The 27892-nt window shown below is 41.1% G+C and overlaps 1 protein-coding gene and 1 pseudogene across 6 annotated transcripts in view; both read left to right on the top strand.

The window, feature by feature from the left end:
* The first annotated feature begins 1757 nt into the window (after positions 1 to 1757).
* mpp7a (MAGUK p55 scaffold protein 7a) overlaps positions 1758 to 27892 on the top strand; it is a 64092-nt gene continuing 37957 nt past the window's right edge. For 3 of the 6 annotated variants that reach the window (XM_084938825.1, XM_084938827.1, XM_084938828.1), the window contains exon 1: positions 1758 to 2018. The gene's annotated coding sequence lies outside the window, so the exon portion shown is untranslated. Of the gene's footprint in view, positions 2019 to 19721; positions 20944 to 27892 lie in introns of those variants that run through there. The other 3 variants (XM_084938829.1, XM_084938830.1, XM_084938826.1) reach the window with 2 other exon arrangements.
* On the top strand, positions 10963 to 12579 carry LOC146379922 (zinc finger MYM-type protein 1-like; annotated as a pseudogene).

Raw genomic sequence — 27892 nt, forward strand, 5'->3', positions numbered from 1 at the left:
ACTGTTAATTTTACTTTAACATTACCGAATGTGGATATGTAAAACTTACACATAAATTATTTAATGGCGCATTAAAATCACCTCGCGTGCCAGCACTATGATGTCACTGATAAGTATTTGGAAAAATGACGAGTATATATATATATATATATATATATATATATATATATATATATATATATATATATATATATATATATATACATTAACTACAATTTTTTTACAGACCTGGCAACCTAGCTGCAACCGCTGCAACTACACACACCCCCTTTCTATGGCAACATCCGGGCCACAAAGCGACTGGAGTCCCCTCAAAACTTGCAAAAACGTGAATCTGTGTTGCTGCATCGGAGAAATTACTATTTTCTACCCAGAATTTTGATTTAATGCACGTGGCTCTTGTGGTCCTCCATACTGAATAAACGATTGTGAATAAATACCATGTTGACAGATCTGAGACGGCCAGTGACTTGTTCTCTCCTGACATCTAGTGGTTGTACTTTGACATCGCAGGTGATATTCATCTAAGCGTCAGCAATCAATAAAACTGCACTACCTAAAACACGGTTTATGGTATACCACAAACGACTGGGAAGATTTTGAATGACAGACTTTCCTTTGTCAGATTAACAAATGAAACAGGAGCCATTTTTTAAAATTACTGTACTATTCTACTTTCAGTCGACTTTTTAACAATCTGTCTGTCAAAAATTTATGAAAGGGATATAGTAATGATAAAAAAAAAAAGACAAATCCAAACATAAATATATAAATCCCCAAAGGAATCGTTATGGACTATAATAAACGCGTACTACGTGAAGCCATTTCCTAACACAGAGTTTGACCAGGTTGTATTAAAGTTTCAGAGTGAGTAGCTGTCACAAGGGGGCTGCAGGAGTCCATTGTTCCCAGACAATGCAGCCCACATCATATCCCAAGCCCGAGGACAAAAGAAGCTGCAGTTAAGCATTTTGGCTCACAGTGCAAATTAATGTGGGGACAAGAGGCCACAAACAGGGGGTGTTTCTATTGTTAGCATATTTCAGGAACTTGTTCACACACGTCCAGTGTTGCGTGTGACCATGTGTATGATGTCTCTGAGCTATATTAAAATTACATTAATTAATTAATATATTTATTTACGTATGTGTTTATTTGTTTTAGGAATAAAGCAGAATTAAATCAAATCACTTCTGGCCCTTCATTGGGCAACTTGTTGCTTTCTATCTTAATATGACCGATAGGGGGAGATATCACACCACTTTTATGGCTCTAGTGGGAAAGGTACAAAAACTCACCTGAACACTAGATTCTTATGGGTTTTGATTTTCTAGTTCCGTTTTTTTCAGCTTTTTTTTTTTAGAAAATAGAAAAAACAAAACAAAAAAGTTCTACTATGATACTTGTCGATAAATGAAAATGAATTACTTCACTCCTTATGATTAAACTGGCACACATAACCTTTGCTTTGGACGCACTTCTGTAAATTTCCCATCAATGTGTCCATAAACATATTTCCTCAGCGACCTGATTTTTAATTGTAATTGTGCCTCCTTGCTTACTACGGAAAGGCAAGTTTACAAGGCGTTTGCGGATGACGGACAACGAAAACAAGCCAATTAAAATGTAGAATGAATCTCTGGACACGCCTCGATAGAACACTGACCAATGAACGAGCGGATGGGGTTGCCTGGGTGGTGAAAGCTCTGCGCGACACAGATCTCAGAGCAGCTCTGTGTTGTTGCACGCCCTCCCGCTAACGCTGTGTCTAAATATACAAACCGCTTCCAAGTCAGCCCCTTGACAGAGCACTTTACGATTCTTGGAGAGTGGCACTGTCTGCCGAGGCGTAACGTTTTGAAAGCTCAGCACACACCGCAGAGAGCGGGGATGAGTTAAGGATCTACAAAGGAAAGAACAGACGGCTTTAAAAGTGGGAAACAAAACCAGTGAAAAGTTTTGCCCGCGAAAGAACCAGTGGAGTAGCTACACCGTGGCCATTCAACTCCGAACTCCGAGTGAGTAGAACCATCACGTTATTTATCCTCACAGCTGTCAGAACAATGAAAACAAACTAATATATTTGTATTTAAAATAAAAGCTGCCGTGAATATTGCAGTGGTTCCATGGGGGAAAAGCGTAAGGCTATAGGTAGCGAGACTAGCCGTGTAACAGTGTAATAGAGGTGGAGTTGCTTTGTATGCGCTAACCTAACAGCGAACTTCAGTTGTTACTAACCTACAAAATATAAAAGTAACCATCTGGGACTTGTGCCAAATTTTACACGGTAAAATTGATTAATTCGAAGGAAATGTTAACCTCGTCCCCTTCTTTCGACATTATATGCGCAGTGAAATGTGAAATTCTTTCCTAATATCGCCTTTTTAGTAAATAAAATTTCACCTGACGGCTTTTTTCTTGTGGGGTTTCCGTGGGGAAGTGAACGCAGCTGCGTTGCAGGGCCCACAACAATGTTTCGAAATGACAGTGATAAGTTGTTATTAGTGATAGCAACATGCACGGCTACATGTACAACCTAATGACACGACACAGGTAGTCCAGCCTGGTAAAATACACACAAACCAAGCATAAAGACAACCTTTCCACAAGCACACACACCTACAACGTAAAGCTCCTTCTCCCTCTATCCACGCCTTGTAGTGTGGACAGAGGGAATACAGAGCCCTTGTGCCCTGCGAAGTCAAGTATGGTGACACGGAGCTTGACACTGGCTGACATCGCCAAGCCTCTGACTGGGCTGCCACACCGGGAGACTCGGCACTTGGCCAGCTGCCACCGCCTCCCAGTTCAGCCACTGGTTTTGCATATTTTGAATGTGCATAATCATGATCGAGCAGGTGTATGTGTGTTTTGTCTCACACAATTCCTTCATAATCCTTATTGCTATGCCTTCATATAATTATACCTCACTCCCTTTGTGCATCTTTACTTAAGAGTGTCTGATAGTCCAGAAGTGAAAGTATCTTCCTATAATGGGTTTCTTGAAGTGGCCAAAAGTCAAAGGGACCCAAGACACCAGTATAATTTGCCGAATTAAGCTGTTGTTTTCAATTCCTCTTATTCCTCTGAGTCCCTTGAAAGTTAAATTCCGCATAACCACTGACTCCAAATGTGGCTCTCATGTAAAAGAGGAAGTGCAGTGATGTTTGGAGGAAACAGTTCATTAAAAAGAAAGCTGGACTTCACTGGCAAACATCCCATTGAATTCAAGGGTTTTCCAAATTTAAATCAATGTCTAGGTGACTTAATTTCGAATAAACTGTGTCCCATCACTCAGTAGTGATTTTGTTCGTATCATTTTACCACATTTGTGGTGCTTTGGCTGAGAGTGAAAAGGATAAAAAAGACAGTATAAGGATGACCTTCTTTTCCTCATGGTTCACTGCCACTGAGGGGACTTTCTGAAGAGCTGACATTCCTCTGTGTGGTTTAATCTACAGTTTTTGCCCACCTATGATGCTCTCACTGGGAATAACCCAGCTTTTTTTTTTTTTTTTCAAATCTTGTCTAGAAAAAGGTAGGAGGCCTTTAGTCTGCATTCCAAATGGGCAGGAAAAGTCTCTCAGGAGACTTTGTAAGTATTTTAGTCAAGTTCATTACTCCAGCTTGTTTGTGAGGTCAGCAGTTGGGCATCATGACAGAGGGTTTCATTAAATCAGGTTTGTCATGGTTAGTGGGTTCAGGGACTCTTAGTGATGATTGAAGGGGTCAAGGTACAAATGTTTGCATCCTGGAAATTGACTGTGCAAATCCCTGCTGCCAGATGATTTTCTTTTGTTTTTTGTGCACATAGTTCTCTGGAGTGTGTATATGGGAGCAGCGGAGGTTAGGGTGGGGTCAAATGCTGTGACTCAGACGAGGCTCCGTGTAGGAGAGTTTGACCCGTGGTGGTTGTCTGAACAGGTGTCTTCGAGCTGCAGCTCTGCATAGCTCGCATTCCCAGGGTTTTGTTCCTGGCGTGGATGGTCACTGAGCTGGGGGAGGGAGATGTGGGAACTGAGAATGCTATGCATAGAAGGCTTAACTCCCAGAATTCACCCTGGCAACCTGCTGACAGAGACAAACGCTTCCTGTCCCTACACCAGCCTGGTCTATGTTGATGAGAAACCTATCAGCAGCTCAGTGCTGTGCCCACGGCCGGAGACAAAGCTGAGATTTGGTTCGGAACTGCTTGTCAGCAGGGAGGCTATTTTCTTGGGGCTTAAGGGTGGGTGGGATACAGTGGTTTAAGACTCTTAATCCAAGCATTAGTTTGGATTACTATCAGCTCTCAGAGTCATGGGAAATTGCCTTGTGTGAAGACAGTTCATTGGAGTTTGCCTGACCACTCTATGTCTGTCGTGTATCTATGACTCTCTTGGGTGTCCTGTGGGAGATGCTTCAGGAGAATGGGGTACTGGGCCTGTTGTTAATGCTGCAGGTTTTTAACTATCCTGGAATCTTGTTCACAAGTGGGGGAAAGAGTGGGCAGATGGATTGGTGAAGCATCTGCATCATCTATTCAGATTTTATGAGGAGAGAGCTGAGCCTAGAGGCAAAACTGTCAATTTGATTGGTCAGTTTAATTTCTGAGCTTTATCTCTGCCCATGAGCTAATGGTAGCAACTGAAAGACACTTATGCCTGCCTGGACTCACACTTATAGACCTGTTATACCTATTGTTAGGCTGTGTTGCGACACGCGTGTCGCCACATGTCTATAGCAGTTCTACCAGCACTGAGGGCGTGGTTACTTTCTGCAGTATTTTCCTGAACACTAGGTGTCACTACTCAGACAAAACCTTCACATCAGCACTGCTGTACAATGAGAATAAGTTAAAACTGGAAGCAAAGTCTCATTTTTTTCAAACTATTGCAATATCGTCCTCTGTATAATCTGTGAATCCACAAGCTTCTGTACTCGTGGAGCAATAAAATGTTAGTAAAAGCAGCCGCAGAACCTACATGTGCTTACACAAACTGAGAGGTGCACAACAGGCTAAAATGACACCAAAATCTAGCTCGCACCAATGGATGCTGCATCACCCTTGTCATACAGCACCATTTGCGAAGGCAAGGCTGACAAGCTTCCCATCTGAGATAGAATCACAAGGTCAGCGTGTGAGGTGTTTCAGACATGGCCAAAGAGGAAAAAGACCCTTGGGCAGAGTCGGGATATACTTTGTCTCTCAGCTGGCTTGGAAACATCTCAGCATCCCCCGAGCAGAAGCCTGGTGTCATGGGAGAAGGAAGTCTGAGCAGCTGTGCTCATACACCAGTCTAAGCACAGCTGTAAGCATTTGACTTGGAAGAGAAACGCTGGGAAAATAAGTTTATTAGTGTTTCACAAATGTTTTCTTCTTAAACACCTCCAAGAATTGCTTATATTTAATATGAACGGTAATAAATGAAGTCTAATTCAAGCAGTAGGCAGGTGTCTGCTAATTGTGAATGTTTGGAGTAAGTGTGCAGCTCCTCTGGCACTGAAGTGAAGCACAAGACTAAAAAATCCACAGAATCATGAGAAAGACATGGTGTTATTGTGGACTCTTTTAAAAGTCATTGTGTTTCAGCAGTACTTCCTCTTCATCAAGCGCTGTGTTCTCTTCGCTCAGGTCTTCGAGCACTGCCTCGTGGCAAACCTACTTTACAGCTGGCCATTTGCTAAACTTGGCATCATATGAAATATGAATACAAGTATGCTGTTTCACTAGCTTAATCCATTTATACAGTCTGAAGCCAGACTGATCAAAATATTTTTACACCTCGCATGTAGATTTGTCAAGGGTCTTATATAGCACATTTTCCATGATCGCACATGTTGCAACCCATGTTGTGAAATTGACAGCTGAGAAGTGATGAGATTGTTAAAGCTAGCTTCCCGGAACTAGATCAACAATTCTGACATCAGTGGAAGTGATCCTCTCTGACTCAGTCTGTTCTTACTTCATCACTGCTGTTGTTGTAATGATCCAAGCAGCATGCATACTGAGAACAGGCTATCCAATGACGCATCAGTCTCTCCATTCATTCATTCATTCATTCATCCATCCATCTACCCACCCCAGCCATTCTTTCATTACACCATTCATCCATCCATCTATTTATCCATCAGTCGTACTGTCTGTCTATAGTGACCATCTTTCTGTAATCTCTGAGTTTGCAGTGGACTTGTCAGCCTTCTGCCGCTCTGCCAATCCCAGATGGATACATTAAACTGATGTGCTCGTCAGGGTCCCTGGCAGGGGTCATGGTTGATGAGCATTAGTGATGCTGTGTTCTCATGCCCCTGCCTGCCTTGCAGAGGTGTAGAGTTTCTCTCAGTACCACCTAAGCCTCTGCTGTGCTGCGGTGGAATGAGCCCACCTAGCAGATGCCAGCTATCAGACACCGACGGTCAACTGCGTCACATTCCAGCCTGTGTACATGAAACGCTGCGCTCACTGTGCAGGCATGCAGCCCTCCTTACTCACTGTGGCCCATTTTTTGATGGAGAAAACAGAGAGACTGAATGAATGACAGCACTTAGTGAAAATAAGTTAGACCCTAAACCCTAAGGGAGAATGTCAAGCCATGTGCTACTGTGTAAAGGTCTAAACATGATTAGTAGGAAAGTGATATCTTGTTGTGGGATGCTGTTTTCTTCTCATTTAGGTCATAGGCAATTAAGACATGCACGTGCTAAGTTACATTCCTGTTCAGCTACATCTCTAACCTAATTTGATTTGCATTTAAAGCCTTTGCGCTAACAGGAATATGTACAGTAAACTCTATATGCATGGTTTTCTTTTATAATTAGTTCAAAGACAATGTCGCACAGTCATGTAAAGACATGATGCATGTCTGTAAGAACTTGTGTGCAGTCAGTGAGGGCTAGACGCAGAAGAGGGTACCCTTAACTGATGTCAGGCTTATTTGTCAAACAGTGTTTTAGTGATGAGAGTTTTCCATGCGTGGTCCCTGCTTAGTGTTACTATGCCTGTTCCGCTTATGGCAGCGCCATGAATTATTCAGTGCGCTCGGGGCAAATAGAACTAAAACAGCCTAAACTGTGCGCTTGTTGGTGGTTTAGTTAAATAATGCAGTTTATGTAACTCTCTTTAAATGTGAACTTAATGACTTTTGTGGATCTGAATAGGAAGACTTTTGTTTTTGCTATTTGACCTGAAGGCTTCAAGTTTACTCCATCAGCATGACAAGATCTTCGTCAACTGTCAGTGACGATCACCACTGCTGTATTAATGGCCATGATATTTAGAGTGTTTGGAGCCCTTAGTTACCAAACATTTGTCCTGTGACCCATGATTTCCTTGCTCGCCTTTCCCTCTAACAGCAACTTGACAGTAACTTGAGCATTTGATTTAATTAATGTAAGGGTAATGTAACACCATTTATGATGCAACACGCACATAACACACTGATGTCAGCACAGTCTTCCTTGCTTGCTGCTGTGAGAGCATCAGATAAAACAGATAACACAAGCAAACATGACTTCTTTTCCTAAAACATTGCCTTCTTTTTTTTACATGGTGAAGGGTCCTGTAGAGCAAGGACACAAAATAAAGAGATTAAGTGAACTTAATGTTAATGTATTTCCTTTTTTCTGCTACCTTTGGCTTTCTGGCCCAAGGAATCTGAGTTCCACTACAACTGCTCTTGTTTTTTTAGCCGCTGATCATTTATATTAAACAGCATGAGGTGAGATGGGTTGCAAAGAAGTTTGCAGACTTGCAGCAGTTGTGGAAAGGCTAAAATAACAGTTTCAACTGCATGACCTGTATGTGCTTCACCAATTGACTTGAAGAAGGGAATGAGTTAGGGTATCCATTGATGTGGGCTGCTATTGGCCTGCTAGAACTAAAGCTATTCATTCTGTAGTGGATCGCTGCATTTAAGTAAAGCATGTTTCATTTTCTGATGTCACTCAAGATGTCTTCACCTTCTTGACCTTGCTGCATTGTTATCATTGATGTGATGAGTGGCAGGGGACTTAGTACTTGGGTATGCTCTCTGTGACTGTGGGTGGCATCTTGCACAGACCTCCAGAATGGTGCTGATTAGGCTAAGAGGTTTTTTCTCTTCTTTTTCTCCTGTTGCCTGTTTTCTGTCAGTTGGCAGGGACCCTTTCCAGAAAGCAATGCTGGTTTTCACGGGTAAATCCCCCCTCTTTTGTGTGTGGGGTGTCTCAAGTAGTGTGAGCTGTAGTTCTCCACACTTGTTGCTGTTGTCTCCTGCCACCTACTTCTGGCTGCAGGGGTGGCAATCTCAACTACACGCCACTACATGTAAATCTTTGGAGGTCTGTGTGTGTGTGTGTGTGAATGCATGTTTTTGTCTCTGAGCTGGAAAGCATGTTCTCAGGCTTCTGTGTGTGTGTTTGTGTGTGCCTGTATCGGACAGGCATTCATTCATTCATCTTTAGCCCACGAGCCCCATTCTGTGTGTGTCTACTCCCTTGTTGCTCATTGAACACAATTAGGGCAATTCGACTGTGAATAAACCCTTCACAAGAGTCTAATAGGACTATTAACTATGCAATCTTCACTCTTTGATGACCCACATGATAAAGGCTATTCAGTCTAAATGATGGCAGACAAAGGGACAAAGGGATTATAAACTATTTAAACCAGCAGGGCAGTGTGCTACGCTCTGAGCTCTGTTAGTCTTTTTTGTGAGAGAAGGTTTGGTGAGACCTGGAGAGAAAATAACCCTAATTCTTTCTCAATATAAGGATTACACAAGTGAATAGTCAATAGGAAAACCTACATGTTATACGCACCACAGTAGGACTTGGAAAAAAAAAAGCTACGAAACGTCCAACTAAATTATTTCGCACTGAGCTTATGTGACTGCAGCTGTGACTGCTACAGTGTTTTAATGACTGTTCTGGGCTGATATGAACTGTAGCTTCCTGCATGTACAGCATGTTTCTTGTGACATTGTATGCTTCTGTTGTTTTCTGCAGTGTTGTTTGGTAAATTTGACCCATGTCCCTTTGTCAAATGTCCCTTTGTTTTCTAATACTAATACATTGTTGTTTCATGCTGCTGTTATCTAAACAAGTTTTGCCACATTGAACCTAAACTGCCTTCACATTGCATACATGATTCAAACCAGCAGGAATGACTGCCTCAGCCTAACATTTCTACCAGCTGAAATGAGGTTGGTTTTTTGGGGGTTTTTTTGGGAACCATCCTAAAATGTAAACAGCTATAAGCACTCCCTGCCGCCTGTGACACAGAACCCTCATATCAAAGCACCGCTAACTTAGCTCACCACTAATTGCTGAGTAACCTTTGACTGTATTTTCTTTTTTTTGCTCTGGTGAAATCAAAGTATGATATTTATAGTTTGCTTTGGATTGTCAGTTGATAACAGCAGGCGTATGGTGTATTGACTCTCTCTGGCGGCACCATAATGCAGCTGTTAGTCTATTTAGATTTGAATAGAGTTTGAATAGATGTGCAGTGTGGGGATAGGGTTTGGGTCACATGGTTGCTTTATGATAATGAAACTTGTTCAGAGAGTTTTGATTGATATTATACTACATCACTTGAGATCTCCTTAACTTGTTTCTGTATTTCAGCTTTCTATTCAGAAGTGCTTGTATAGCAGTACAGTGGTATTAAGGTAGACCCATGGGTAATAATAATAATAATGGATTGGATTTATTTAGCGCTTTTCAAGGCACCCAAAGCGCTTTACAATACCACTATTCATTCACTCTCACATTCATACACTGGTGGAGGCAAGCTACAGTTGTAGCCACAGCTGCCCTGGGGCAGACTGACAGAAGCGAGGCTGCCATATCGCGCCATCGGCCCCTCTGGCCAACACCAGTAGGCGGTAGGGTAAAGTGTCTTGCCCAAGGACACAACGACCAGGACAGAGAGCCCAGGGATCGAACCGGCGACCTTCCGGTTACAGATGCGATTCCCAACCCCCTGAGCCACGGTCGCCCATAGTGAGTAGATTTGTGACCTCCCAATCAGATTGCATGCTCTTTTGAAGTAGGCCAGGTTTCTTTAAGGAGGGATGCTTGGCATTTATTCCATGTTAGTATTAGCATGGAAAACACTGTAATCATTTTTAAAAGTGAGGTTAAATTTGTGTTTATTACTGTCTGGACCAGGGGCGGAGCGTGGGGGTGGCTTACTGGGCTTAAGCCCGGGTTGTTTTGTCAGAAGCCCGGGGTCTTTTGGAGTGTAATTTTTTCATAGTTAGATGCCTGGCTGACAACTGTATAAAACAAAAAGTACACACAATATTCAAAGCACATAGTGCACACTGTGGGAATTTACGACTGTGCGTGAATCCCCCCTGATATTGGTATGATCCGACCTCAGGCACTAAGCGACTGAGCAAGAGGGCGGGGCAGCTGCTGCCTGTGAGTGCGCTGTTGGAGAAACGGAGCCAGCCATACTAAGGAGAGCTTAAGTTTGACCAGGTACCAAAGCAAATCATTCGTACCGTACAAATAATGTAAATATGACGGTGCATCACGAAAGATTGATATCAAACGGATCACTTGACCAATATTACGTTACTTGCTCTTCAAGTGAATCAACAAATGGCGAAATGAAAAGCCGAACAAATGCAATTTTTTGAGAGTCTTAGCTTACGTGTGTTTATTTCATATTTTCAGTTCTTACCCTCCACGACTAAATCGGTTTCAGTTATGTACTGAAATATAAGAATGGACATTAGAGGGTTCTTTCAAAGAAAAAACTCAGGTAAATGTTATTTTATATGTCTGTGAAGGTTCTCAGTCATCCAGGTCATCGTAGTCAAAGGAGCTTGCAAAGAAAAGCGTCTGGACTTCTTTAAGTTACTTGAAGACGTTTCACCTCTCATCCGAGAAGCTTCTTCAGTTCTAAGGTCAAATGGTGGAGAGTCCCAGATTTAAACCTAGTGGGAGTATCCCCCCACAGAGGGACAAAAGGACCCCCTGATGATCCTCTAATCGCCTGAGCCAAGGTGTGAAACTGGGTGTGGGTCCCAATCAGCCAGAGTTTCGGGTGTGTTCATTGTGAAACCTGGCCCCACCTTATCATGCGAAATAAGGTGGCATGATAAGGTGGGTCCTGTGGGTGGTGTGCAGTCCCGTTTCAGACAGAGACACCGTGAAGCAGTATATGTGCACTGCTATGCACATGAGCTCAACCTTGTCCTTTGCCATACATGCAAGGCTATTCCAGCTGCTTCTGACTTCTTTGGACTTTTGGAAAATGTCTACACATTTTTAACACCTCCCTGGTAAACCACACAAAGTTTAAGGAACTGCAAAAGGACCTTGGACTGTTTGCATCTGAGCTTGTTCAGCTCTCTAACACAAGATGGGCCTGCCAAGTAAATTCCATCAAAGCCCTTCTCAACAACATTTCTGCAGTTTTAGCAACTCTCGAAGCCACAAACACTCCTATTGCTAAAGGGATCTTGTCCAAGCTGTCAAAACCCAAGACTGTGTACATGTTAATCATGTTCTCACAGCTGCTTGGCATCACTGAAGGCCTGCACCGCTACCTGCAGGGAGAAAGGCTAGACATGGGCAAAGCTGTGGAGTACAAGATGTCGGTAGTTGATACACTAAGTAAACTGCGCACAGAGGCTGCTGCTGAGGAAATATTTGAGAAGGCCATGGACATTTGTGGAAGCTACAACATCCAGATTCCTCAGGGGGCACGACACAAACAGAAAAGACTTGAAGGATTTGTACTTGAGTCCAGCTGTGGTGCAACACCAAATCTCGCAAGCTCAGCAGAGTTTAGGTGCGAGATATTCTTTCCTTGTTTGGACCGAATGTTGCAGGAGCTAGCAGACAGATTTTCTGGGGCAGGACAGAAAATAATGGAGGGCATTCAGGCATGCAATCCATCCTCCCCAACATTCCTTTCCGAAGATGCCTTAAAACCCATTGCGGCACACTACCATGTGACGATAAAGCCTGAAGAACTTGTTGTGGCAAAAAACTTCATGAAAAGAAAAATGGAAAAAGAGGACATTTGCGACATCACAACTGCCTTCCACTTGCTTGACGAGGACATGTTCCCAACTCTGAAGGTCATCTTTAGAATTGCACTAACCATTCCTGTCAGTAGCTGCAGCTGTGAGCGCTCTTTTAGTGCCTTGCGTCGTCTCCACATGTGGCTAAGGAGAACCATGGGACAAGAGAGGCTGAATGATTTGGCCATATTATCTATTGAAAAGGAGTACTTGGATAATGTTGACCCTGAAAATGTCATTGATAGGTTTGCAAAACTCAAGCTTCGAAGATACAATCTCATGTTACCACAATAAAGAGGTGTTGTCAGTGTAGTGCAGATCTGTGATGATTTTCAGTGCTACTGTCATCTAGTTTTGATTTTGGTTCTTTGTTGGTTAAGTCCTAAAGTAGTCCTGATTTTGAACTGTTATTCTACTGTTTTCATTCCGGATCAGTTCTGGGTGTGGTTGAAATGGGGTTTAGTCCCCGTATCTTGAAACAGCCCTAATTTCGTTCTGCCTTGCTGTTTAAGTAAAAAACTATTTTTAAGCTGCATATGTGACATTTTTTTTCCGCATATTAAGTTGTTTTTTTTTTTTTTAAAGCTTACAACACAGCCTAATAAATCTTCAACTTCACATGAGGTTTTTTTGTCATTTCCAAACCCCCCCCCACCCCACCCCCGCGCGCATTACCCTTTAGGGCTAAGCCCCAGGTGTATACAATGTCTGGCTCCGCCTCTGGTCTGGACAGTTTTTTATTGTAGTAATGTATGACTAATGCACTGCAAAAACTCAAAATCTTACCTAGTATATTTGTCTTATTTCTAGTCAAAATTATCTCATTTCACTTAAAATAAGACACAATCAGCTACAGGGCAACATTTCAGTAAGCTAAAGGAACTTGTTTCAAGTCAGTGAATCTTCAAACTAGAGATTTTTCACTTGTTTCATTGGCAGATTTTTTTCACTTAATACAAGATATTTTAGCTTGAAATAAGTGAAAAAATCTGCCAGTGGAACAAGTGAAAAATCTCTAGTTTTTCTCTAGTTTCAAGATTCACTGTGCTTGATCCATTATTTGAGAACCTCTGCGACAACATGAAATACACATTAAAATAAAAGCATATGATTGGACATCGTGCTGACCCAGGTACTGCTAGTTTTCCCTGCAAACCCAACCTTTAACAGTTGGTCATTATAATGGCTCTTTTTCTGTCCACTCAGTTTCCTCTCTTATTTCCGGGGTCGTTGGCACCAGACGGACACAAAGCAGCTCTTTATTTGTCTGTTTTCGAGTTGCCTCTTCAGCTAATCTGACTGACCATCAGCAGCAGCTTCTATCACAGGGAAAGACAGAGAAAAATCCTGAGAGACAGTGAAAGAGGGGTTGGGGTGGCATGAAGGGTGATGACTGGACCATTTGGCATCCAGTGAACAGAGGAGTATTGTGTGCCAGTGAGCCACTGTGGAACAGCTTGCTTCTTTCTTTCTTTCTTTTTTAATACAGGAGGACAGTGGTGTTAAATCTCCAAAACATCATAAGGGAATCTGCCAGGGATACATTTACCAACAATACACCTCAACCCAAGATTCTCAGAAGCAGTTGACAAGACAAGACTATGATATACATATAAGAAGAGCTGCTTTAGTTCTCAGTTAGGTTTATGTGAAGTAGCTGTTAAAGGAGAACAAAATAATTTACTGGAGATGTTTTGGTCACTTATTAATCTGTCATCCCAAAGGTCAAGGCCAGTGTGGAGGAAAAGATTTTCCCTTAAACTTCATGTAGTGATGCAATTTTTTTGGTGTTGACAAATAAATATGAAGCTGTAACTTGATCTCTATGAATAGACTGGACTATAGAGTTGGTATTTGATCAAGAATGAAAAAAATCGTCCTTCCTTTCTCTTGATGACCTCCAGATGCTGGCAGAGAAGGGAACTTTGTACAAGTTAAGCTTCCAAAATGTTTAAACAGATGAAAGTTGGCTTTTTTAAACTGAGATACAAATCACCTAAAACTTTGTCTCTAAAATTGTTAAAAAGTGACAAAAAATAGTCTTTATCTGATTAGTTAAACAGATGAGATCCCGCTCCAGCTTTTACTGGTGCCCAGAAGTTAAAAGTTTAACTGTTCATTTTAAGCGTATTTTGTTGAATCCAATTGACGTCCCTTTCTCTGACCTATAGGCAAAATCAGTAATGGCACTGCTATCAGTTAAAATCTTATTGATATCCATCTTAAGTATTAAAGAAATCTTTTCGCAACAACAGCCTAGACATGTGTCCTCCTTCATTAGTACCTTTAATGTATTTCAGTAGACACCCCATCACATGAGAAACCTGTGAGACAGATGCTGGAAAGGATTGTTGTAGTTTTACTGGTTTTGACTACACTTTCAGTGGTTTCAGTGAGGGCTAGGTTCTAACACTAACAGCACTCGAATGTGTGAACGTTGTAACCACATCCAGCTGACTATGCTTCAACTTCCAAAAACCAAACTGCAGTGTGAAAAAATGCTATGACCTGTGATATTTCAGTATGTTGTTACTTACACCACTTTTGTTTATTTCCTTTCTTTATGTCCTTAACTGGAGAAGTTCATACAAGTTCCTAATGGTGCTGAAAACTGTATTAAGGGAACAGAAAGCAGTAGCTACTGATAGAGGAGAGGTATGTAGACCATAGAGTCGATATAAAAAATGACAGGAACTACTATGACATCACCTCCTGGTTAAGAGACTCACAGCAGCTTAGTATTATCGCTGCTGGTTTTTTGGAACCAGATCTAGGGCTGCGCTATATCATACCGGTCACGGTAATACCGGTGTAATGTTGGGCAACGATAGGAAAATGAAATATCGCGATAGAATATGGGTAAAACGCGCATGCGCAGTGCCTTTGTTTACATACGCACATGGCGTTGTAAACTCTGAAAATCAACAGTGCCCCTTATAATCCCGTGTGCCTTATGTATGAATTCTGGTTGTGTTTACTGACCTCGAAACGATTTTATGTGGTACACGGCGCTCGAAAATCTGTCAAATGTTTCAGTACGACTTTGCTAATCTACGAACCCGCACCGCTTGATGGATTGTCGGAGCATTATGGCTATCGTAGGCAGGAACCTCGCACAGTGATACGTACTGTGCTTCAACATAATATTACCGTATTGTGTGTGTATAACCTCTTTTTAAGTTTTGTGGATATTATACATGGTTATGCTGAGGATATGTCGGCCAATTTCCACTGGAAATGCCTTTTGGTTAAACTGTCAGCAAGGAATTTGCATTTGCACTGCAAATTTTTTATATAACTTTAATGCACATAAAAAAGCTGCTTGTTTAAGTGAAAATACATTGATGGTTTTTTTTTTGCACCAATAAAGTTGAGGAGTTATAAAGTATTTTGTCGAGTGTCAATTATATCGTCAGTTATATCGTTATCGCAAATTTTCAAATGTATATCGTGATAAATGTTTTTGGTCATATCGCCCTGCTCTAACCTGATCTTACCTTATTTGGACCAGATGGTAGAAGTCATCATCAGTAAAGTGTACTAAAACAAACATTAGGACATCTGTTGGTGCCAATTAGGACTAAGTAACATTCATCAGTAACAACATCACTACAAGTCATACTATTTATCAAATTATTACACTAATAAAGAGTCATTAGGCACTAACATCAAACACAGTTTTGAAAAGCAGTTCAGTGACTCCATTTAGTGTAGTTGAGGCCTAGTACACAGCGATTGGCTACAGCTGCCTGTAACCCATTATTGCATGTATCTTCGCTTGATACATGACACTCCAAAGTTTTATATCTAATCAGAATCTTAGTTAGAAAACTGCACGTTTTTCATTTTCCCAGACCTTAGATAGGGCTGAGTTTTCAAAGCTTCAACAGAGCTGCTGGCATTTAGACTGCAGAGCAACATCAGTAAACACTAAGGAGTGTCTAAGCAACTGTGAAAGTGCTTTTGAGTAACTGTGTGTATGCATCACCAAGTGTATTGTGCACACTTTGGTAAATTTGCTTGCATGTTAAAGGTCACTCATCAGTTTGCTCTTTTCTTGTCAATAACATCTGTGACAGCAGTGTGTACTCTGTGTAGTGCACTCTTGTTCTGCACAGTAAAACGTGGGAAATTCCGGGTGCAGACATCAAGCAGGCCCTTTGCCACATCATTAAGCTTTTGACTTTCACCATTGATTCACACACATCCTCTTTCATCCCTAACAGTTCTTTTAAAGCTGGGGAAGCCTAATAACGCTTAGAAAATGCTTTAGTTCATCTATGTGATTTGAACAGACGGGAGTGTGAATGGGTGAAGTGAATGGCTCGTTGCATAACGAGGTATTAGAACATCTAGCCTGGCCATCATCCACAGAACTAGGGATCATCACTGGTGGCACTCAGCAGTCCACCGCCTCGCTGAGGCTGTCAATGCTTTTTTAGGTTTTCATTTTTAAAACAAAAGTTTCAGCTCGATACAATGAGGTTCTGCCATGTTCACCACCCAGGCAACTTCTCTCAGCTTTGCGTTTATAGTAAAGATAACGGCCAGGTACTCCTCCACTATTCCATTATCTGGACTTTTTCAGCCAAAGGATGAGGTTATTTCCAAGAAAAAACTTTATCTAGAAACATTCAACATGTGTCAGAGGTTTGCAGTGATAGCAACTCCCATTTGCACTTGGAGAAATATGTGGTTAGATGGTTTGAATATGTTGGATCCAAAGTAAAGTTTTAAGGTTGTTTTTTCTCTTTGGTGTGTGCCAGCTGATACCAGCTTTAGTTGGAAACTGATTTTATTTGTTTATTTAGCATTCCCAGAGGTCATGAACTGGGTAGTTTTCCTTCTTATTTGTGCACGACTTCCCAGTAAAGCCCAAAATGTGGTTTCACTAATACAATTAGTGAAATACATTTTTGAACAGAATAACCGCTGGTACCTATCAGACATCTCTGATGAAGTTCATAGAAAGAACGAATATGCAGATACAAAATAAACTGGCAGTTGGGTGGTCAACAGGAAATGTTATACTTTGACCAAACAATCACAGGCCTAAAACTATAAACATCAGACATTAGGAATCTAATTAGGAAGCAACAGCAGGAATTATACAAAGCACAGTGGGTCCCATTCACAGTCGATATGCACAAATCTGAGTTTAATCTGCAGTTCATTGTTATTTTCACACCTTAATTTGTTCATATTCGACAAACTGATTTAAAACTGCCTCAGATCAGACCATGTGCAACAAGAATCTTATCTTTCATTAAAACTGACTTCCAACCTTGTTTAATGTCCTCACGTACTATCACAGATGTCCAGAATATCCCAGAATATGGATGTTTTTTAGTAACTTTCTCTTATTTGGTTGACAGAACAGGTCTCCCTTGTCCACCTTGGACCTTCTTGTCCTCCTCAGACTCTGAGCCCGAGCTTTGCTTTTTATTTGGAAGCTTTGGAAAGCTGTTCCTTTTGTGGCTTCCTGCTAGGACACTATTGTCTAAATTTCTTCAGTTGGTCTTTCTCCTGCTGTCTTGCCTTAACAGGCTTCTCTCTTACAACATCACTGCCACTTTCTTTCCTTCACCTTGAGGTAAATCTGTTTGCTCATACAGTTAAATGGAGACATGAAAATGCTGATTGCACTCTCCTGTTGGTTTAGAATTATGCTGATTCACTAATGCATTTGCATTTCATGAATCTGACAGTAAATTTGCATACGCACTTATTTTTTTATGCAGAATAACATCATTTCTATGCACACATTAGTGAATGAGGTCTATTGCACTGACAAAGACTGAGGAAAAACACAATTATTACACATAACAGTTAAAGGGCCAATCAGACACAAGTGAACTCAATCAAGACAGTATCAAGGACAGAAAAGGAATAAAGAAGGGAACTAAAATCACAAACGGGAAAACAAACCTTGGAAATAAAACAAGGATTAGCTAAGAGAGGGACCAATGATGTAACCAAATTACAGTTTTCCTTCTCATTGAGAAAACACTTATAAAACTAAGCAGGACAAGAACTAAGAATTAACACAAAGGAAGAAAAACTATGGATTAGAACAGAGACCATGTTTAATTACTAGGGCCAAGACAGGTTGAATTCCCTTCAGCAGGCAGGAGAAGTGTTTACATGTTCAGTTCTATTTAACCCTCTAACCTTGTAACTTAATCTGAAAGGTAGAAAGGACCTACACCTAATCACACAATCCTCTCTGAGTTCACAGTAAAACATGCTTACAGCATGTAGAAACCTTTTGTAAAGCTTTTTTTGAATCCTTGAGAACTTTTTTCTTTTATAATTGTAGACTAAGTAACCTGTATCCACACAGCTCCGATTTCACTAACAAAGCAACAGGACGATGGGAGCCAGGCTGCGATGGAAACTGATCCCATTTTGCTAGAGTGGAGGAGGAAGTGCCGGCTGTACGTCATTGTGTGTGTGGAATGTGGAGGAGTGTGGGGATGAGAGCACTTCAGAGAGTGGGATGAAAAGGGTTGGGAGACGGGAGAAATTAATGGAGATATGTGTGTTGGATTCTCTGTGTACCTGATTAGCTGCTGACAGGTGCTGCTTAGACACTTAGAATGGCTGTCGTAGACAAAAGGGATCATTACTGTCTCTCAGCTCAGACGGCTCAGCACCGTCTGATAGATGTGACAGGACACTGAAGGAAGCTGCAGCTGATTATTTCTGATTGATTCTCACAGGAACACTAAATATATGGTCTGAATATTTAGTTCAAGCACATCAGTGAGAGAGTCAAAGTCCCCTGAACATGATGTTAGAGTTTGGTCTCTGAAAGACTTGTGGTTTTAAATGAGGTGAGTCATGTTTAGAGTTGGGGCACCACTCTGATAATCAATTGAGGCATTGTTCTCCCTGCTTATACCTCCTCTTTCATTTGCAGTAACCAAAGCCAAAATCTGTTGCGTTGCCAGGAAAAATAGCGGTCATAAACACTGCTGTTTTTCATTTATCAGTCTAATATTTTCCCGTACTGCATAACATGAATGTTGAAGAATGTGCTAGCAGGCCTTCTGATCTACCACCCTGACTTAAGCTGATGCACTGCTGCACCGGTCTGTTTCCCCTGTTCACTGCCTCAGGTGACTTCTCTCACTTTCCCAGCACTAGAAGCTAAATTCTATGTGAATACCCTGTTTGTCTATCTCCTTAATCCCAACAGTGTCTTTGAGTCTAGCTCATAATTGCATGTAAGAACTCGCCCGGTTTTGGTTTTGTTCTCATTCAGTTCTGAAGTACCAGCAGCAAGACAGTCATTGCAAACAGAGGCTTATGTTGAAATACATGGCAGTCTGTGGTTTCCGTCCCGCAGATTAAAAGCTCTCGACAATATGTGGTGATACAAAAATTAGAGGTCATGGTTTCTAAAAATATATTTAATTTGGCATTGTTCGGCCATTGCCTAAAGCATGTTACTATTTCCCCCCCAAAAAACGTTTCTGCTAAACCTGCACAGGCACATGTGTGAATTGATCCAACATCAACTGATACATCATGTCTGATCTTGAGTCTAATGAATCAAATGTTTTGTAGAGCCAAATAGTTGATTTTTTGATGAGATTTTTTTTTCTCGTCTTCACTAACTGAAGCCTTTCGTTGAACTACTGAATAAATAAATTGGTACTCTCCTTCTGGCCAGACACGTGGCAGCAGTTCTGCTATTATTTTGTTCGTATTTGACAAAATAAAAATGCAGAAAGTGTACACTTTAGTTTTATGACTGCTAGTGAAAGTTGTTTTCTTTATAAATAACTCTCTCACTGAACTAACAGCCAATCTCAACATGTGTGTGCTTCCTGCTCATATTGCCCTCATATTAAATCATTTTTTGCTTTTTAAAGAACTTATTTTAGCATTGTACTCAACAACAAACAAATCCTCCTTACAAAAAAAGTAACTTCAAGGGCCAAACTGCATTCACGCCAATATACAGGCCACAAGCAAGGATGACGTGGGCTGCAAGTGACCCCTGGGTCGCGAGTTTGAGACCCCTGATCTACATTGTTGTAACTACTACATTTATATCTCACATCACCTTACACATGAAATGTAAATTAATTTACAAAACCAGTGTTTTCCCACACATTGACTTAACTTTGATGGGCCTGCCCAAGTAAAGTGGCAAATCATGTTACTACGTTTTTTGTTTTTTTTAATCCATCTGGAGGACCATTGCCATATGCGATGATACATTCTTGGATATTTTTATTTTTGCAGTTAGTCTCGTTTTATGACTAGAAACCGGCTTTCAGGCCATTTCAGGTCGTTATTCTGTCTGCACTTAGTATCATTCATCTGCAAAAAACATCTTGTTCCATTGTAAGAAGTACCTGAACTCCACCTTCGTGGACCAAGGCTGGTCGCCCCAGGATGGTAGTGCTTCATCTGCTCTAAAGTAATGCCGTCGCCAGCTAAGCAAAATGTAAATCTGTAGGAAACTCCCAACTATCACAGCCAAAATCTGTGATGGTCTCTATCAGCCTGAGACATCAGAGCAAAGAAGATTTAGTGAGACAGTAAGCCTTGGCGCCCCCATGCACTCACCCTCATGCACACATGCTGTATTAAACCGCGGGTTGACCTGTGTGTGTTGGTAATTTGGAAGGTGCTGATTGCTGACACTCCATTATGGCTGCTGTCACTCTGCCAGGGGATAGCTATGGTGATACTCCCATTCTCACAGCCAGTGTCTGTGTGAGACACCGCCCTGCAGTGGAAAAAGCTGCATTTGCAGTCTCCAAGGTTAAGCTTCTGCTCGTGGATATTTTATGACACAGCACAATTGATTCTATAGATCTGTGCCATCTGCTCATGTCTGATGCCTTGGTGATGATATCGTTTTGAAAACTTGATCTGCTGGAAGGATTGGACTCACGTGGTGGCACACACAGTAGCATTTTAGGTGAGTTTTTTTTTTTTTTTTTTGATTTCGTTTTTGCGTTGTCTGTCTACAGTGCATTTTCATTTTCCACGTTATACTAAGAACGAGTTGCTTGTTGCCCTGGTGGTACTACCCTGATCGTGGCAGCCTGGCTGACAGTTGTTTTGCTGCCCCCAGAGGAGCAGCTTTGGTGTAATACAGTATTTTCTGCCACCAAAGCTTCCCACACACCATCTCACCACCTTTGTCCATCTGCTCGATCAGACTTCCTCCATCTGGTATGAAATAAAGCAGAGTCAACCTCAGCAGGGTTACTGCTGTGTACGACATGTCATGTTTTCTGGTTCTGTATCCACTATTTAGGGACAACCAAACACAATCTTAGTGTACTGAAATTGTGGTCTATCTTGTCTCCAGGTTAACGACATCCGTCACAGTCTCCGGGGTACATTTTACCTGCATGCCTTTTTAGTCTAAATGAATTACAGTCCGGTTTCAAAATTCCCATTTTTTGGAAAAATGTTAAAAAATCATATTTAGCATGGTGGGAACTTAACAAGGTTCCAAGTAGAGCTTCAGCATTCAACAAGAAGAAATGAGAGTGAGACAAAACATTTTTCTGAGCATGCAATTTATTGAAAACAACGCTTAAACTGAAGCAGGCTCTTTTACAGCTGATCAGAAGTTTAGGACGACACCTCAAAAAAACCCTGTAAACCCCCCAAAACAGAAATCAAAGTTCCAAACATGAACTCAGTAATGAGTAGCTCCACCGTTATTGTTGATCACTTCAAAAATTTGTTGCGGCATGCTTGACGCAAGCATTTCCATGAGGTGTGGGAACATTTCTGCAAGTGGTGAAGACGGCCGCACGTAGGGGATCTACTGTCTACCATTTTTCAAGTGGTCTTAAACTTTTGATTGGGACTGCAAGTGGGCATAAAAAGCTAGGATTATCAGCAAATAAAATTATTTTAATCTTCTTAAAATGAACTGTGACTGGATGTCCACGTTTGGAAACTACATATTGAAATATGACAGTTTATCGTGCATATTCAAAGGCTGAAGTGGTTAACACAGAAAAGGGTGGAGCAGCTTGCTATTTTAAGATAATATTAGCAATATTTATATAATAGCAGAAACCCTTCCTATTACCAGGATGCAATAGTTTTTAAAAAATTTTATTCTGTATTTAATGGCGACATGAAGAAAATTCCAGCTGTGATTCAAATTTTGTTAAGTTATCAATGGCAATGTACGCTGAATGTGACATGTGAAACACAAACGGAGCATGCAATATCGCATTCACAGGGGGATGATGAAGATGAAAATAAGAACAATTGGGATTTATTATGAATGTTTTTTTAAAGATGTTGTTAATCGCTGTATGTGTGACGATGTTCGTGCAAACTTTTGTTGAGATTGGTCTGCCCGTTAAGGGGGAGAAGATACTGACCAAAAAGTCAATAGGTGATAGTGATCTAATAACTGTATTGGATATTGATTTGACTCTGACATGAAAAATTGCCTCAGATATCACTGTTAAGTCTTGTCACATGAGACACATCAGCAGCAGCACATTGGCTGCTAGCAAGAGAGCTAATGTAGCAAAGTGACAGCAGCATGGAGGTATTTAATTCCAGCTACACCAACAGCTTTTTGTCTGTTTATTTGTTTTAGTGTAAACTGTGTCAATACAACCAAATAGCTCAGATGGAGACCATATTTCTCATTCTCTCCCCCTCCTGCCTTCACTCACTGTCACTCTCAGTATGCTTGTTGTAACGCTTGTTTGGAAGCTTTTACTGCACTTGCATATTGTCGCCAACTCCATTAATGGTATTTCACTTCGCCTGCCTCTTGTCAACTCCGCTCCACACACAACGTGTGCATGTGCAGTAAAAAAGGAGCAAAAAGAATAACAGAGGAGAAAAGGGGACACTATAAATAACAGCCTGTGACCCTCACATTAATACCAATTCAGTAAGTTTACTAAATTTAAAGTTGAGGCTGGACAACCTCAAACATTATGGAACGATTCTCAGTCTCTTCCTCACAGTGGGAATTGCGGTTTGGGATCAATGCTTTGTATAAACACAATTAGCATTATTGTGAATTGATTTATTCTGGTATCATGAAAGTTCATCTACCAGATGTAGGATGTGTCCTAACCGTGGGACAGTAAAGATTGGGTGTTTATGCACCGGGCTTGTGTTAAATTATGAACGTGAGGGGAAAGTGATTCAGTGTACAGCCGCACATCTAAATCCTTTCCTGTCTTATTGGTGATGATCCGGTTCTCTCAGCAGGCTAGTTTTCCCAGCTTGTCTCTCAACATGCATTGTCACGATGAATTGATAATGATGTTGTTAGACACACGTGCACACACGCGCACGCTTGACAGATGTTCTCACATTTCATTGTTCAATGTGGGAACAGTGTAGAGTTTCACCTGATGAGGCAAAGAAACATAGCAGAGCTTAGCTGATAAAGTCATGCTTCATTGCCTACAGTCTCCATATTGAATTTTGCTGGTTTGTCGAATGCTTTCTGTGCTAGTTGTTACATAACTGTATGTATCACAGGGCTTTTAAGGAAATATACTCTGTGGTTAACCAAGAACAATTTTATAATTTTTGTATAATATGTGAAAGCTAAATATGAAAGCTGAATTCCTGCCAGCTTTTATCTTGAAAGAAAAGTCAGGTTTTTCCAGCTTTTCTCTTTTGGGAAGTATCTTCATGTGTTTGTGTTTGCTGTGAAGAACTCTGTACAGCCTCCTATTTATTACTGAGCTTAGTGTAGGTCTCTGCTGCTTCATTTTAGGTCTGGGTCATCTGGAGGCCTTGCTTCATTACTCTGAAAGGGATCATAGAGGGGGTGAGTGGACAAATGACTAACAGGAGGCAGAGGTGGAGGAAACTGCCTCCTGTTCCTCACGGTGATGAAGAAGAGTTTGGTGTGTTTTCTGATCTTTTTAACCCCCGTTTTGCAAAGAAGCACTCTGGGTTTTAGTCAAAGCAGGTACATCCTACCTTTTCAAATGAATTCCCAGAAGCTGTTAACACTGAATGGATGAGGCATTAATCGCACATCTTTGAAAGCTCGTGTGTCAAATTTGTGCAGTTTTTGAGCAAATCCAGTAATTTTGGGAACTCCAGCAGACATGTTTTTATTGACTGTGCAGTTTTAAATGGACCAGGCCATTGCTTTCAGCCACAACACTGATTACTTCTGAATACTTCTGATTAAAATTTCACTTTGTAGCTCCTGCCTTCACTGGACAGCTAACTTATTGCAAACAGTGTATCTTTAGCTGCTCTGAGAAACAATCGCCACCAAATGGCAGGAAAGCTGATCCTTTAGTTTTATTCCTTGAATAGCTTCTGTGTGACACGCAGAGAGAGTAGAATTGAGGATTTGGCAGCTTTGAGGTTGCTCTGTGGTTTGGACTTTCCTTGGCAGTTAGAAACTATGTTGGACGCACGTAGGATGACTGTCACCCCGGCTGATTTAAACCTGTGTTTGTGTCACGGAGGGGGCAAGACCATAGCCAAACTGTGGAGGCTTATTGGAGGAAGTAGCTCCAGTGGGTGGCATGGTAACACCCCCCCCCCCCCCCCCCCCCCCAAGATAGATGAAAAGTTGAGATAATAACAGCTTCTAGTTAAAACTGCTGTTGGTGTGTGGTTAAAACACATTTCTTCCTGTTTAAAGGAGTCTGTGAATAGTTTTTGTTTTGTGACTGTAAACCACTGATGTGGTTACATGGCTACACAACACATTCCTCTCGGATGTGTTTTGATTATTTTTTTCTTGAATATCTTTGTTTACTTCCAGTGAAGCAGAGCTCTGGACACACGGCCGTGTGCTTTTCACTCTGGGGTCCAGTTTTTGACCGAGCTCTTGTTCCACCACCAGCTGGGTGGCATCTAGTAATGTTTGTTTTCCAACATAAGCAGCTTAGCCCTCAGATTATCAGTCGCTACAAGTGATGTTTCGCAGCAAGGATTGCTTCAGCCATATACCTTCCGTTGTTATTCCTTTGGCGTGCCAGCTTCTATTCTTGCCTCCACCCTCATAGCACCTGTTATACTGTGAGAGGTGGACTTGGATCCTGCTCTGTTATCAGAGTAGATAAATAGTGACAACATAAAAAGATTAAAGACAGTTTTAGTAGTGTTTAAACATGTGGCAGGTGATCAACATTATGATGATAAATCACAAGATGAGATTAAGTGTTGGTTTTATTGTTGGTGAATTTAGCGTATGCGTCCCAGTATGCTATAAAAGAATTAAATGTTTGCTCACAGTCTGCTAAGGATTTCCTTTTTGCATTGGGACAGAATGTGCTATAATGCTGTGTCTTCAAGAGAATGACACCAGAGTCAGTAACCTGGAGTTATTGAACCAGCCCGAAATGGAAAATGATCCTGTTACAGTTGCATTTGAGTCTGCGAAACTCAGGATATTTTTATATCAAGTCAAAAGGCAACATTTCCAAAAAGCCCACCTCTCTGGGGATTAATGAAATAAAAGCCCTATTTTTAGAGCGGACGTTCACTTACATGGCAGTTTTGTAATCTACGAGCAGGCAGATGTCTACCTGCTCAGAGGAACTCTTAGTTTATGACTTCTAAGTGAATTATGGGAGTTAAGAGCTCATCACGCAAACCATCACTTAAGCGTTTATCTCTCCATCTCCTGAGCACGATGATGGTGATATTTGTTACTGCAGTAGCATGACCTTACCAGCTCTAGCTCTGACCTGCATCAGTTGCAGTTTTAATCCATGCAGCTGTCTACTAAGGTCTTGGATTTTAGTCAAGCTGTACGTCCTCAAAAATGACCAGGTTTTCAGACTTCCGACCAATTTCTTCTGTTTTTTGTTTGAGTGGTGCAACTACAGAGACTGCATGCTGGAGTCTCTTTGCTTTTAAAATACAGTGAATTTCTTACATGTGGACATTAGTGTTGGGTGCCATGGATCAACAGGCAAATGTCTATTTATCTATACATCTCTGTATTTTTTTTTTGATTAATTAATTAATTAATTATTACAACAGTTATATGTAAGATGCTACAAACTCCATTACTAAAACAAACTCATAAATATAAAATCTATAAAAATGTTCATAGATTCCCCCCCCCCCCCCCCCCCCCCCCCAAAAAAAAAAAAAAAAATTGTCACATGATTAAAAAAACTTACAGTACATTTTTCTGGTGGAGAGGTCAGCTGTACAGTGGAGGAACCTGCAAGGACATACAAGCAACACACAGGAAGGTCTCGGCTGACCAGGAAGTTTGAAGCAGGAACCTTTTTGTCGCTAACGACAACAACGTTAGACAAAATTTCTCCAATTATGTAAACTGTTACATATAATATATACAGAAAAGTTTCCAATCCTCTGGTTTATGACAGAATTCCTATGAAACAGATGAAACACCCATCCAAGTAAGTGCAGCCTTACTGATGGACCTGTACGGCTGTAAATGTATCTGACTCATAGTTATCTTTGCTCTGAAGTTGTCTTGACATGGCTAGCTTTGTGCCTAGAATTTTACCACAATGCTTGTTGATACTACAAGGGATTATTTATAGTGGCAGTGAGAGTTATTTTGGACTAAAATGGGCCAAACAGCATTAGAGTGCAGCTAGGAGCGTGAGATACAGCTGGTGTCATTGGGATGAGTAAATGCTTCTTTTTTTATTTATCTACCTTTATTTAGGTGATGTTCTTTTATATTCTCCTCATTGTTGCTCTTTCCTCTTGCTTTCTACATGTATTAATTATGCACGTGTTAATGGGCTCACTTCCACTTTCCACTGCAGCTTTGGTAACTCATATGTTAAACACTCACAGTGGGTGGGCGCGTGTGTCAACATGCATGAAAAGTAGGCAGATGGTACTTTAACTTATCGGCCTTTCTGCAGGCCGCATTCCTGCTTTCTTATCGGCTTCATCCCATCCGTCTGTCAAACTCTCTCGTTCTCTCTCTTTTCTTTTTTCTATCTGTATATCTCTCTCTCTCACCCCCTCCTCACCTGCAGTGCACTCCAGGTAGAGCACTTAACTCCGGTAATATCTGGTGAGGATGTAGGCTACCCGGCAACACTGGCATTTGGAAGGACATACAGATTAGAGAGGCTTATGGCTACCTGCTGTTTTCTCTCTGTCCCTCTCACTGTAGGTTTATTTTATTTGCTCATCTAATGAATGGAAATTGAAGTGTGTGTGTGTGTGTGTGTGTGAAGAAGAGTCATGCATTAGCATCTCCCTCACTATAAATAAACACAGTTTCATTCAGGGACTTTGAGTCCTGTGGGGCTTAAGTGAAGTACTCAAATCAATGATATTATGTGATTAAGCAAAGTGTGTTTTACTCCTCTTTTCTCTGCACCACCACTCCCACTATATCCATCCTCCGCCTTTTTGTTCTCCATCTGATGTCTAGGATCAATGTAATTGGTTAATGACTGGTTCAACACGGTAAGTGTGTGTGTGCGTGTGTGTGTGTGTGTGCATGCGTGTGTGTGTGTGAGAGAGAAAGTGGAATGTGTCAGTGGCAACTGATAGTCACTTTGGCCTCCTGTCCTTGTTGATGGGTCAGAGACAGACAAAGAGCTGCTATGTCTGCATGGGAACCAGAGGGGAGTGACAGGAGGAGAACAAAGAGGTGGAGGAGGAGGTGTTAAGGACAAGCAAGTAGCTGACTGTACACTGGAGCATTTGAAACAAATGTATATTTGTATTTTTAATGAGTCATTGTTTATAGGCTTTATGATATGGCAATTACTCTTTCTTCTGTTAGGAGTATATAAAATATGTTGAACATTTGAATGTCATCAAAGAAAGAGATTTAAAAAATACAATTAGACTGCACAAGACTTGGACCATATCTAAAATTATTTTTTCTCCCGCTAAAAACTTTATAAGCATTAAGTAACACACTGTTCCTTTCAGCAAGG

The sequence above is a fragment of the Perissodus microlepis genome, chromosome 9 (assembly GCF_051167445.1).
Source record: "Perissodus microlepis isolate ML-2025 ecotype Zambia chromosome 9, ASM5116744v1, whole genome shotgun sequence".
In the NCBI taxonomy this organism is placed as follows: domain Eukaryota; kingdom Metazoa; phylum Chordata; class Actinopteri; order Cichliformes; family Cichlidae; genus Perissodus; species Perissodus microlepis.